At 44.0% G+C, this 14,811-nt stretch overlaps 1 protein-coding gene across 13 annotated transcripts in view; it reads right to left on the bottom strand.

Annotated features, from left to right (window-relative positions):
• CHKA (choline kinase alpha) overlaps positions 1-14,470 on the bottom strand; it is a 57,771-nt gene extending 43,301 nt beyond the window's left edge. For 8 of the 13 annotated variants that reach the window (XM_040465866.1, XM_040465864.1, XM_040465860.1 and 5 more), the window contains exons 1-2: positions 14,318-14,345; positions 206-211 (exon numbers count right to left, since the gene is read on the bottom strand). The gene's annotated coding sequence lies outside the window, so the exon portion shown is untranslated. Of the gene's footprint in view, positions 1-205; positions 212-14,317 lie in introns of all 13 variants that reach the window. The other 5 variants (XM_040465875.1, XM_040465870.1, XM_040465871.1 and 2 more) reach the window with 4 other exon arrangements.
• Positions 14,471-14,811: the final 341 nt, after the last annotated feature.

Here is a 14,811-nt window from a genome sequence, read left to right on the forward strand (position 1 = left end):
AGAAGAGAAAATCAGAAAATGTAAACTAGCAGTTAATCTAAAAATTTAGTTGCTCAGAAATGGGTCAAAGATACTATGTCACAGTAGGCAACATACTAATCAACAATTACTTTTTTTTATCAACAATTATTAAAAAGAGCCTTGAGAAACCCTACAAAACCATTTCAAAACAGAAACCACTCCATGTAACACTAACATCTGATACCTGATGCTACTCGCTCTCAAAGTGCCTTATGGCAAAAAACATCAACCATGCCTTCTTAGCATGAAAGGTCTTCCTGACATAGAAGCCTACATGGCAACAGGTTGCATGTAGTCAGATATGAACCACAATATCCCCAAACACACACGATTACTAATTCTCCTACATGTCAGCTATTCTATTACAACTCCACCTACCACAAAAAATACTCTAATGCTTGGGGCGCCTGGGTGGCTCAGTTGGTTAAGCGTCCAACTTCGGCTCCGGTCATGATCTCACAGTTTGTGGGTTCAAGCCCTGCGTTGGGCTCTGTGCTGATGGCTCGGAGCCTGGAGCCTGCTTCGGATTCTATGTCTCCCTCTCTCTCTGCCCCTCCCCTGCTCGTGCTCGGTCTCTCTCTGTCTCAAAAATAAATAAAACATTTAAAAAAAAATTTTTTTTAACACTCTAATGCTTTAGCACTTAAACCACACAGGTTATATAAGATTTCAATTATAAAGACCTGATCTTTAGATCACAATTTTATTTCAGGATGAAACAAAGAGAATTTTAACACCAATTCAGAATGATGGTTATTTCTGGGCAAAGGAAGGAACCTGAGGCCAATTAAGCAGAGTGTTCCAATTTGATAAAGTTCCTCTACTTTTGAATTCTTTACTACTTTCTAAATGTTTGTAATTTTTAATTAAGAGCTTATGTCACATACTTCATGGCATCTAATACACAATCAACAGCATACACTGTAACAAACTCTTCTCAAAAAATCAGTTGGCAATTTAGGGTATATATAAAACCAAGACCGTAGGTAGCAGGAAAACATGGTGCTGGTAAAGATCACAACGGGTCAAAGCAACAGCAATCTTGGGTATCCTCTCAATCACAATGGAGAATATCTGTTGGGGTCTATGGAGATTCTCTTTGACAGAGGCTTCAAAAGATCAGTGACATCTTCAAAAGGTTAAATATCAAGTCACCACCTGACCCAGCCATTCCACTCCTAAGACATATACACCCAAAAGAACTGAAAACATATGTCCTCACAAAAACTGTACACGATGTCCCCAATAGCCAAAAAATGGAAAAACTCAAATGTCTACCCACTGATGAATGAATAAACGAGCTGTGGAATATCATGCAACAGAATATTATTCAACCACAAAAAGGAACAAAGTACTGATACATGCTACAACATGAACAAACACTGAAAACATTATACTAAGTGAAAGAAACGGTCACAAAGTCCACACATGTTGTAGGACACTACCTGTCCATAAGATGTTAAATAGATTAGTGGTTGTCAGGAGCTAAGAAGGGGAGCATGGAGAGAGACTGCTGTAATGGTACAGGATTTATTTCTGGGGTGATGAAAATGTTCTGAAAAGACAGTGGTGACTGAACCCTTTAAAAATACTAAAAACCACTGAACTGTGCAATTTAAAAGGGTGCACTTTATGGTACCCTAACAAAGCTGTTATTTTTCTCTTTAAACCAGTGATAACCAACTTGCCTTAAGTAGTTCACTGTGGACTGAACATTCATGGATTTACCTGAACCATCCTCTTAATATTAAACTTCTGTGTCTTAACTACGGCCACCATCATTTGGTTAAAATCTGCTCCCAACGACTGAACACTTCCAGGGGAACTGGAAGACCCTAAGAGCAATCAAGCTCTGGTTTTCGGATCTGGAAAAAGAAACATCAGTAAGAGCTGCAGAATGAGAAAGCTACCCAGTTTCCGGAAACCTCTCCACGGCTGTTCTGAGTCCCAGCTTCACATGTCCATTCTTACTCTTGCCCCACCACTACTACCAGGGGTCCTTTCCTCTCTGGGCCTGGCCAGATACTTCTTTTCTCCTCCCCACAGATCTTTTTTGCCACTTTTCCTTCCTCCCTTCAAGTCTGAGGCCAGCAGGAGAGGACTCTCACACAGACACAGAACCCACCACCTTCTCTTCTCCCCCTCTCCCACTGCCGGGGTCCCACCGTCCTGGCACCCAGGACACTGTAAAAACAGTCAAGAGAAACATTCCAGAATAAAGTCCAGGGAATGGAAGTTTGCTAACACCCACCGCTCTTGCCCTTTGCCCTCCTCCTACAGACTCCCATGCTGTCCACACTCTCCTGGCTTTTCAAAGTCTTTAACTTCTGCCTTAGTAGCTATGGCCGTCTCCCCCCGAGGGGGCTTCCGCAGCGCATCATGCTGAATTCTGCCACTGAGCCAGCTGGCCAAATACAAAGGTAGGAAAAGGAAGAGAGTCAGACGGGAAGACTCAGAAAAGACGGCATTTTCAATAGCACATGGGCAGGGAAAAGTCAAACTACAACCATTACTTTAGGCATGAGTTGCCTGCCCACTGATCATACACACGCCCTGCAGAACCCTAGGCTTCTTTATTCACAGTCCACAAATGGACAAAGGGCCACCCATACACCAGATCTGTCTGCAGTTTTCATTAGTGACGTGGGGTCCCTGAAAAGGGTCAGAGACACCTGCAAGATTCTTGGGCTTCCCCACATGCCCCTGCTCTCAACGTACACAAATGTCACCTGGTCCCGGACTGTAAGAGGATGTATGCCTGCACAGGTTTCTAACGCTCCGGCGTATCTGATTGGATGTGAGGGTGGCAATATCTTTTGGTCATTACCGATCTCAAACACAGGACCGAGCAACACACTCACGGTCATCCGGAGTCCTTGGATACTTGCGCACATACCTGACAAGCAATGGGTGCTGTCATACGGAGCCACTGATCACAAAAAATCTGGGCGATAACAGGGACAGGAGAACATAACCTCCTGCCAAAACCGAAGTGCATATCTGAGTGAATATTAGAAAGAACCATCACACTGTGTGGGAACTGCAATGGGAAGGAGACTAGAAGATCAGACAGGAGGCTGATTATTAACACTATTAATTAACACTTTAACTTCCAGCAAACTACTCGACCTCTCTGGGACCCCGGGGCTAAGAACACCTCTCTCCTAGGACCGCTACCCAGATTAACTGAGATGAATGTGATCAATATAGTATCTGGCAATAGTAGGCACTTAATACATGCAATCTTTTTATTAGAGTGATTACCTTAGAAAACAGAAGCTCTGGTATTTGAACTATCATGAAAATATCAGAATAATATTTAAGTTAAAATACAACATCATGTCCCTACTTAAAAGAATAAGACAGCTCAATAAATACCAATATAAAACAATCTCTGAGATATTGTGCTGCTCTCAGCACACAAAAAAAGGTGCTCTATTGTAAGTTCACATTGTTTTTTATTGTAAGTTTTAAACAAGAGGAGGAGGCTACATATTCGTAGCCCCCTGCACACTGCCTGGCCCAGAGCAGCTCTCAATATTTGTTGAAAGAATGAGTACACCCAAATATACTAACACATGCGAAGCATCTCTCTGGAAGAATGTTTAAGAACCTAAGAACGTTGCTTGCCTCGAGAGAGGAGCACTGGGGCCAGAGGTGACAGAAAGAATTACGGCACACCCCTTCATGTCTGAATTTGAAAACCAGTACGCAGATTACCTACTCAAAAAAAAATTTTTTTTTAACAACATGAACAAAAATAACCCGGGGCGCCTGGGTGGCGCAGTCGGTTAAGCGTCCGACTTCAGCCAGGTCACGATCTCGCGGTCCGGGAGTTCGAGCCCCGCGTCGGGCTCTGGGCTGATGGCTCAGAGCCTGGAGCCTGTTTCCGATTCTGTGTCTCCCTCTCTCTCTGCCCCTCCCCCGTTCATGCTCTGTCTCTCTCTGTCCCAAAAATAAATAAACGTTGAAAAAAAAAATTAAAAAAAAAAATAACCCTTGTTCTTTCCCGTTGTCTTCTGTAATCACTTCACAAAGAAAAGGAATGCTCAGGGAGGGAGCTAGCCCACTTGATTGAATTTCCTGGTTAATCATCAAGTAGGTACGAAGAAGCATCATCCTAACCATAAGACAATTACAGGTTAACGGAACATTCTTGTTGAAAATCTAAAATTCCTTCATACCTCCCTCCATTCCTGCCTTAAATATAACTTGCAAATATGATGTAGCTATTAACCATCTGAGCCCCTTGCTGATCTAAACATGAAATATCACTGCAGAACTAGAGAGGCAAGAACAACAAGGGAACTCAGACCTGAGTGGCTTCCAAAGCACAACAGGGAATGTTTTTAACTCTTAGATAATCTTGCATCTTCTTACTTTTACATTTTCTTTTAAAAGAATAAGATAAACAAGTCACCGAAATGAAAAGTATAGCAGAGAATACAGAGTGAATAATATCATAATAACATTTTTTAGTGACAGATGGAGACCACACCTATCATGGTGAGCACTGAATAATGTGCACAATTGTTGAATCTTACGTTGTACACCTGAAACTAATATAACCCTGTATGTTAATTATACTTCAATAAAAAACAAAACTTTTTCATAAAAGAAAAGAGTATTAAAGCAGAAGAACCCAGGGATACCATTTAAACCATAACTTCTCAAACTCTCCCATCAAAGTGTTTCGAATGCCAGGTAAGAAACACGTTTGCTTTCTCATAAGTGCAAACTTTTATATACATATCCAGGCAGCATTTTCTCTTCTGCTCCATAATATACCATTTTTCTGTTTTAACAAACACAGCTGGTCAATGCAAACTACTCTCTGAATCTGTTAATACCATTAGCTTTCTGGGGAGATTTATAAGATTACACGGTGGCCGGAGTACTAACATAGGTATTCTAGTTTGATAAGCACAAGTCTAACCCTTTACTTGATTTTATGGACAAGAGAGTAGTTAAAAAAAAAAAAAAAGAAGAAGGAAAATTTTCAGTAAATTGGGCCCCAGCTCATTGAGCTTTTACTGCAAACTTCGTGCCTCATGTCACATAACAGATAATATTCTGGGTGCTTTTCAGGATTGTTATGCCCAGGCCTCCTTTTCAGCCCTGCATTTCCTGATGGCCTTTAACACAGCCTGAATGTTTTTTATCCATTATCTATAATAAGAGCTCATTTGCTTCTTGATTAATTTTCCAACCCTCAACTTCAGAGAACTAGGTATTTTTCTCTCCCAACTTGTCTTTCTCTACATCAGCTCCATTGCTCCAGAGCAGGTAGCACACCCCTTTCCAACAGAAGTCTAGGCTGCTAGACAGTAAAGCAGCTCAGGGAAATTTATATGTTACCTACACCCCGGGGCAAGTCCGCAAAACCCCAAAACCCGGCAGGGCACAAAATAAATCAAGTTCCTCTTAATTTGCTACTAGGCCCTCACCATTCAAACAGGCTACTCTAACATGTAGCCATAAAGCACAATTAATTCCCAGACGTAATATACTGGCAAAGTGTAAATCGTCAAGGAAGGGGAGAGAAAATGGACACTTCTCCACTACGAGGTAAATGAGACAAGGCCACTGACGTCACCATTTGGGGCACAGCTGTTTTTCACCTGAGAGGCCAGCGGTGGCCGAAGTGCTCCCCTTTGAAACACAGGGAACGGGGTGCCTGGGTGGCTCAGTCGGTTGGGCGTCCGACTTCAGCTCAGGTCACGATCTCGCGGTCCGTGAGTTCGAGCCCCGCGTCGGGCTCTGTGCTGACAGCTCGGAGCCTGGAGCCTGTTTCAGATTCTGTATCTCCCTCTCTCTGACCCTCCCCCATTCATGCTCTGTCTCTCTCTGTCTCAAAAATAAATAAAGGTTAAAAAAAAAAAATTTAAAGAAACACAGGGAACAAGTCGCTTGAAATGACCCAACCATAAGAAGAGGAAGCAAAGGAAGGCGGCTACTGCTGCCACAGCTGGAAAGTTACCCCTCTGCTTTCTACTGTCCGGACCGTCACGTGGGACAGGACAGTGCCGCCCGTAAACTCCTCACCCCCTCTCCAGGCATAAAGTGACAGGAGCGAGCTGTCATCTTGGTTCCACAGCACAAACAGAGGAAACAAAGGCCACTTCGCAAATCTGTCCAGACTTTCCACCCACCTTGCCAAAAACATCGAATGCTACCATCAGGTGTTGGCCACGAAAACAGTTATTCAAGTTCGGTTGCTCTGTAAAGTTCACATAGCGTGTTAAATACACTCTACATGTGAAAGGAAGTCAGGGGGTGTCTGCACGTGACTCTTGATGTCACAATTGTGAGTTCGAGCCCCACACTGGGTGTAGAAATTACTTAAAATAATAAAATGGAGGAGGAGGAGGGAGGGGGGAGGAGGGGAAGAAGAGAAAGAAGAGGAGGAGGAGGAGGAGGAGGAGGAAGAGGAGGAGGAAGAAGAAGGAGGAGGAGGAGGAGGAGGAAGGGGCCCCTGGGTGGCTCAGTTGGTGGCTCACCAATTCTTGGTGTGGCTCAGGTCATGATCTCACAGTTCATGGGTTCAAGCCCCATGTTGGGCTCTGCACTAACAATGCGGAGACTGCTTGGGACCCTCTCTCCCTCTCTCTCTCTCTGCCTTTTCCCTGCTCCTGCTTGCTCCCTCTTTCTTTTTTTCAAAATAAATAAACATCTAAAAAAAAAAAAAAAAAGAAGAAATCATAAACAAAATTGTTAATAAAAATAAATAAAAGGAAGACAGACTGGAGTCAATGAGATCATCAAAACTTTCTCAGCCCCAGGGAAAAAGCTTAACAGTCCAGTAGATGTGATTTATTTGGGCTGCATCATGTGACCCATTTTAACACATCAGCATCAGGAAGCTGGCATACACAGTACAGATTTGGGCACTTGGCGAATGTCACATCCCGAGATTCAAGTACCAGTTTGTAGGTGAAGAAGTAGCTGGGGAGGGGCGCCGGGGTGGCTCAGTCGGTTGTGTGTCCGACTTCAGCTCAGGTCAGGATCTCACAGTCTGTGACTTTGAGTCCCGCGTCAGGCTCTGTGCTGAGAGCTCAGAGCCTGGAGCCTGCTTCAGGTTCTGTGTCTCCCCCTTTCTCTGCCCCTCCCCTACTCATGCTCTGTCTTTGTCTCAAAAATGAATAAAAATTAAAAAATTTTAAAAAGAAGTAGTTGGGAGATTTTGCTGAAGAACAAATTTTAACTACAAGTTATAAGGCAAACATATAAGAGAGAGCTTCTGAGCTAGTCTCTGCATTTGCATCTAGGAGTGGCTTCAATGTTTTCAACTCTTTATGCTACAGAGTGTATTTTTCTAAAATTTTGGAGTATAATCACTTTGCTAGATAGGGTTTATTGTGTAATACAGCTTTTATTTTAGGAACACATTTTTAAACAGCTTTAAAACTGGCTCGCATCCTTTATTTGTAGACTTAGCAGGTCTCAAAGAGGTCACTTAATTCCTATTTTATTCCACAGCAGTCTAAGAAGGAAAATTTCATGCTATATAGTGATACAACTTAGAGGAGTGCCCAAAGTCTTGAAATATGACGTTCCAAATGTCAAACATCTACATACCTTTTTTTTCCAATTTTTCAACAGCCATTTTTTTAAGTTTTTATTTTTTATTTTTATTTTTTCAGTAGGCTCTAAGCTCAGCATGGAGACCAACACGGGGCTGGAACTCATACCCGTGAGATCAAGACTTGGGCTGAGATCAAGATTTGGGTGCTTCACCTTACTGAGCCACCCAGGCGCCCCTTTTTTCTTCTTCATTTTTAGTAATCCCTACACTCAACGCAGGGCTTGAATTTACAACCCTGAAGTCAACGGTTTCCGTAGTGTAGTGGTTTTCACGTTTGCCTGACAACCCTGAAGTCAAGAGCCGGCCAGGCACCCCTATTTTTTTCCAATCTTTAAATTGTGATAAAATACACATATCAATTTACCACCTTAACCGTTTTTAAGTGCACAGTTCAGTGGCATTAAGTGTATTCACACTGTTTTTGCAAACACCACCACCATTTGTCTCCACAACTCTTTTTATCTTGCAAAACTGAAACTGAGCCATTGGGCACTAGCGCTCCAGTCTCCCCCCACCCCACCCCACCCCCCCGCCCCCAGCCGCCACCATCTACTCTGTGTGTATGAATATGACTACGCTAGAGGTCTCACAGAAGTCGGATCGTACAATATAGGTCTTTTTTGTGACTGGCAAGCATTTCACTTAGCATGTCCTCAAGGTTAATCCCTGTGGTAGCATGTGTCAGAACCTCCTTCTTTTAGGGGCGCCTGGGTGGCTCGGTTGGTTGAGTGTCCAACTCTTCATTTAGGCTCAGGTCATGATCCCAGGGTCATGGGACCAAACGGAGTATGGAGCCTGCTTAAGCTTCTCTCTCTCCCTCCGCCCTTCTCCCCGGCTCGAGTGTGCGCTTTCTCTCAAATTAAAAAAAAAGACTCTCTTTAAGGTTAACAAATATTCCATTGTATGTAAATGGAACATTTTGCTAATCCATTCATCCATCAAAAACATCTGTATATCTTTAATTGTTTGGAAAAGGATTCATATTCAGGTGTATCAGCTCAATGTTCAGGGAATGATCAACCCAAGAACCTGCCTGCTCCAGAGAAATCTTGAACAAAAGATTTTCACCTGCTAAACTAAGATGGGGAGTTATCTGATCCGCACCTAACCAACCGTATTTTGCTAAAAAGCAAAAAAGCTCCTGAAATGTCTGCAAATTATCCACAAGTAACTAGGCGTCAAGTCCAGCACGCAGACTCAGTCTCCCTGGGGCTCGCCGCCTGGAAACAAAAGGTTTCACTTTTTCTCAAAGTCAAATGACTGGGGGGCAAGGGGGGGCGGAATTCAAACACAACCACTATCTCCACAGAGAAAGGACTGGCAAGAACAAAGGACTGGATACATAGAAAATAGAAGACAGTGAAATACCAAAACAGCCAATGAATTTGGAGCACAAATGTAATAAGGAAAAAAAAGGGGGGGGGTGGATTTTTGCAAAACTTCTGACCATCTAAAACTCAACTTGAAATAATCATAGCTCAGGTGGAGGGGGAAAAAAAAAAACAAAACTAGAGTGAAATGCCAGCATCAGTGTGTGGTAATCAGGAACAGATGCCTTAACCCCGAGCCTGGAGGCAGAGTTAAGAGAACAGCCTTTGACCTTGGTGAGCTGCTGGCTCCCAGACAGCTGTGTGGCCTTGGGCAAGTTACTCGATGCCTTTTAAGCCTGTCTTCTCACCATAAAATAATGCAGGAGCATCTGATAGGGGTTTTTGTGATGATCAGGTAATGCCAGCTGCTCACCAGGAGCAATGGTAAAGCAAAGGTGCATGTGTTAAGAGTGGGCCAAACGGACGAAAGAGGAAAGCTGGTCTTCAGTCCCGCATTCCAAGGGCTGTTCAACCTTGGCAATGTTGACACTTGGGGTCTGAGAATCCTCTGCTGGAGGAAGAGGAGGGGTTGTCCTTTGTACTGTAAGATGGTTAGCGGTATCCCTGCTCTCCACCCACTACATCGCCTTAGTGCCACCACCACAACCACCACCCAATCGTGGTAATCCACATGTCCCACAGAAAGGGTTCCTAAAACACCGATTTTTTTTTTAAGTTCACTTATTTATTGTGAGAAAGACAGCGGACAGAGGAGGGGCAGAGAGAAAGGGAGAGCGAGAGAATCCCAAGCAGGCACCGCACTGTCAGTGCACAGCCCGACGTGGGGCTCGAACCCACGAACCGTGAGATCGTGAACTGAGCCGAAACCAAGAGTCAGATGCTTAACTGACTGAGCCACCCAGGCACCCCCCCCTAAAATACCCATTTCAAGCCAGTATTTTTTTTTTTTTAACCTTTATTGATTTTTGAGACAGAGAGAGAGAGCATGAACGAGGGAGGTTCAGAGAGAGAGGGAGACACAGAATCTGAAACAGGCTCCAGGCTCTGAGCTGTCAGCACAGAGCCTGATGTGGGGCTCGAACTCATAGACTGTGAGATCATGACCTGAGTCGAAGTCGGATGCTCAACCGACTGAGCCACCCAGGCGCCCCTCAAGCCACTATTCTTAGCATCCTTGGAAGGTAGCATGCTTCTTCCTGCTCTTCTCACCAGAGAGGTTCTTGCACCTTGCAGAGTTCAGGGGTGCTGCCACTTTCTCCACAAAGGGCTCCCACATCACTCCTAGCTCACATGGACCTCCCAGGCCTTATTGTCTTACTGTTTCATCATCAGCCCCTGGGTCACTGGGACACTGAACAGAAAAAGCACCGGCCACAGTGAGATGTGTAAATATGTTATGAATGACAAGGAGTGGCGCCTGGCTGGCTCAGTCAGTAGAACATACAACTCTTGACCTCGAGGGCTGTGAGTGTAAGCCCCAGGTTGGGTACAGAGCTTGCTTACACACATGCATAACTTATGAAAGACATGTACAGTACAACCTCGTTGTGGATACAAAACAGACCCCTGAAAAGCTAAAGACAAGGGCTGTCCAAGGGCAGGACAAGATTCTCCGCCAGCTGATAGAGGATGGTGAGATAGTGGAGGGGCCTAGGCTGGCTGCCAGGGTTCCACTGCAGGCAAAAACCCAGAAGGAGAACATGGGCATCGGTATCAGAGCTGGACAAGCTAAGAGGCTAGACTGAAAAAAAAAAAAAAAAAAAATCCTGGAACTAATAAGAATTATAGCAAGGTTGCAGGATACAACGTTAACATAAAAGTCAATCACTGTCCCCTATACTAGCAATGAACAAGTACAAATTAAAATCAAAAACCTATTCTCACATACATCAGCAACCAAAAAATGAAACACTGAAGTATAAATGTAACAAAATACGAACAAGATCTATAAGAAGAAAAATACAAACCTCTAATGAAAAATATCAAAGAACTAAATAAAACGAAGAAATATCCCATGCCCATGGATAGGAAGACTCGATATTGCCAAGATGTCAATTCTTCCCTACTTGTGTAGATCCAACGAATCCCAATCAAAATCCCAATGTTGGCAAACTGACTCTGGAGTTTACGTGCAGGGGCGAAACACCCAGAATAGCCAATCTGGCATTAAAGGAGAAGAACAAAGTCAGAGAACTGACACTACCTGACTTCAAGACTTACTACAAAGCTGCATAATCAGGACTGTGTGGTGTTGGCAAAACAATGGACAAACAGATCGATGGAACAGATTGCACAGCCCAGAAATAGATCCACATAAATACAGTCCACTGATCTTGACAAAGAGCAAAGGCAATTTAGTAGGGAAAGGACAGTCTTCACAAATGGGGCTGGAATGACTAGACATTCACATTTAGAAAATGAAATCTAGGGGCGCCTGGGTGGCGCAGTCGGTTAAGCGTCCGACTTCAGCCAGGTCACGCTCTCGCGGTCCGTGAGTTCGAGCCCCGCGTCGGGCTCTGGGCTGATGGCTCAGAGCCTGGAGCCTGTTTCCGATTCTGTGTCTCCCTCTCTCTCTGCCCCTCCCCCGTTCATGCTCTGTCTCTCTCTGTCCCAAAAATAAATCAACGTTGAAAAAAAAAAAAAAAAATTTTTAACAAATGAAATCTAGACACAGACCTTACATCCTTCCCCAAAGGTAACACAAAATGGATCCTAGACGTAAACGTAAAATGCAAAACGACAAACCAGACTATGACAGGAAATCACCTAAACAACCCTGTTATGGTGATTACATCTTAGATACCACACCAAAGGCATGATCCATGAAAGAAATAACTGATAAGCTGGACTTCATTAAAATTTAAAACTTCTCCGCAAAAGACGTCATTCAAGAAAATAAGACGACAACCACACACTGGAAGAAAGTACCTGCAAAAGACACACTGGGTAAATGACTATCGGCCAAAAGATACAAAGAACCCTTTGATCACGACAATAAGGAAATAAACAGCTCAACTTAAAAAATGGGTAAAAACCCTCAACACATGCCTCACCAAAGAAGACAGGCAGAGGATAAGAAAGCATATACATCACATGTCCTCAGGGAATTGCAAATTAAAACCGCAAGACACCAGCTCACACCTACTAGAGTGGCCCAAATCTAGACCACTGACCCCGAATGCGGGCAAGGGTGCGGAGCGACAGCTCTCGCTCACAGGTGGCGGGACAACACGGAGCAGCAGCCCTGGAGATCAGACCAGCAGTATCTTTTTTTTTTTTAATGTTTTATTTATTTTTGAGACAGAGAGAGACAGAGCATGAACAGGGGAAGGGCAGAGAGAGGGGGAGACACAGAATCCGAAACAGGCCCCCAGGCTCTGAGCTGTCAGCACACAGCCCGACGCGGGGCTCAAACTCACAAGCTGTGAGATCATGACCTGAGCTGAAGTCAGACGCTTAACCGACTGAGCCACCCAGGCGCCCCAGACCAGCAGTATCTTAACAAAACAAAACATGCTCTTACCCCTCGAGCTAGCAACCGCACCCCTTCATATTTACTCAAAAGAGGAGAAAGCTTATGTCCGCACAGAAAGCTGCACATGGATATTTACAGCAGCTTTCTTCCTAACTGCTGAAACTTAGAGGCAACCAAGGTGTCCCGCAGTAGGTAAACGGACAGACCGTAGTCCATCCGGATGAAATAGTGTTCAGTACTGAAACGACACACACTATCAAGCCACGAAGGAGACTTTTAAATGCAGGCTGTTAAGTGAAAGAGGCCAATAGAAAAGGCTACATGCTTCGTGCTTCCCATCATACGACATCTGAGAAAAGGGGTTGGGAGGAGAGAGGGGTAAATAAACAGGCAGAGGACAGAGGACTTTCAGGGCACAGACGCTACTCTGCAGGTTGCTACAATGGTGGAAATGCGTCATCATACATTTCTCCAAACCCACAGAATGCACAACACTGGAAGTGAACCTCAGCGTAAAGTAAATCATGGACTTTGAGTGACGGTGACGTGTTGATGTAGGTTCACGGATTTTAACAAACGTACCACTGTGGTGTGGGGGGCGGGGGGCGATGTCAACAGTGATGGAGGTTTTGGTGGGGTGGGGGACTGGGGTATACAGGAACTCTCTGTACTTTCTGCTCAGTTTGGCTGTGAACTAAAACTGTTCTAAAAAAAATTAAGTTTATTTTTTCTAAGTAAGCTCTATGCCCAATGTGGGGTTCAAACTCACGACCCCGAGATCAAGAGTCACATGCTCCACTAAGCCAGTCCTATGCTCCAAGTTTATTAATTTTTTAAAAAAGTAAGACCCCTCAAGGGACCAAATTTTCACAGTCAACAGTAAAAACAAAATGTAAATGAAACATCTTGGAAAATGAAACTAAAAGTTATTTATAACATAAGTTATAATGCAACCGTGCACATAAAAAGGAAATTAGGTAGGGAATTTTGGCATAATTTTACCAAAAAGTTAATGATGACACCATAAACCATAATTCACTCCCTGTTTGACTTTTATTGCATCATTCTGCAAATACATCTACGGACTTGGCCAGTCTTTTCAAGGGCTTCTCTCTGTTTTTTGATGTTTAAATGATTCTATTGTGAAGGGCTCATGGTATCATCCTCCCCATCAATTTTCAACTGTTAGTGGGTCTGTGGGATATATTGTGTCAACAGGTATGTGTGAAACTTTAACAGCTCTCAAGCGTTTCTTCCAGCAAACTTCAGGAAATCTTGCAGAGATCTGCAATTTCATTTCACAACTGACTGTGACTTTTATCAATCAGCAATGAGAGTGATAATAATAAACACTTGATTTGATGGGCCTGGACAAAAGTTAGTGTTCAGCTGCGACAGTTGGGCATGGACAAAATTTTTGAGCGGTCAGTTTATTAATGACAATTTCTATGTTATAGTAATTTTTTTAAACGTTTATTTATCTTTGAAAGGGAGAGAGACAGAGTGCGAGCAGGGAGGTGCAGAGAGCAAGACACAGAATCTGAAGCAGGATCCAGGGTCTGAGCTGTCAGCACTGAGCCCAACTTGGGGCTCGGACCCACGATCCGTGGGATCATGACCTGAGCTGAAGTCAGACGCTTAACCTCCTGAGCCACCCAGGCACCCCTATGTTATGGTAATTCTTATCTTTCCCTATACCACTGCTAAAGGACTCAGGCAAACAACAGTCTGATTACAGAGACCCCTGCCATCAATCACATTAAAAGGACAGTGAAGAGGCCAATTTAAGCTAAAATCCAGTGCCTACCACGAGTCAGGCACTATTCCACTGCTGGAGACACGAGGATGAACAGGAAATGCCCTCTAGGAATTAATTCAATCTAACACGGGAGTCAAAGAATAAACACACAGATGTGGTAAGTGCTGTTGCCGTGAAGGTGTGTATGTATATGAAGTGCTATGGAGGACAAACAAACAGGGAAGAAATTAATTCTGTTTCTCCCTAAGCCAGGCCTCGAAGGAGGAAGTTTAGAAGCAGACACCAGGCTGCCAAGCAGAGTAGAGGCGCAAAGAGAGGCCTGGAGACTGAAAACACAAAGCTCATTCAGGAAACGCAGGGTCCAGTGTAACTAGCTCCCTGTTCCTTGTTGCTGGCAAGGGGGGAGAGCGATTTTTAAACAATAGCAACAACAACAAGAAAGAACCCCTCTAAAAAGGGAGGCTGGGGCCCAAGCTGAAAGCACGCCAACAAGTTTGGATTTTAATCTCCAGCTACAGGAAGCCACAGTAAACTTTTAAAGCTAAAGGAACAGGGGCGCCTGGGTGGCTCAATCAGTTGAGCCTCTGACTCTGGCTCAGGTCATGACCTCACAGTTCGTGGGTTTGAGCCCCGTGTCGGG

This window comes from Herpailurus yagouaroundi, unplaced genomic scaffold (genome assembly GCF_014898765.1).
Source record: "Herpailurus yagouaroundi ecotype Mexico unplaced genomic scaffold, PumYag 569, whole genome shotgun sequence".
In the NCBI taxonomy this organism is placed as follows: Eukaryota; Metazoa; Chordata; class Mammalia; order Carnivora; family Felidae; genus Herpailurus; species Herpailurus yagouaroundi.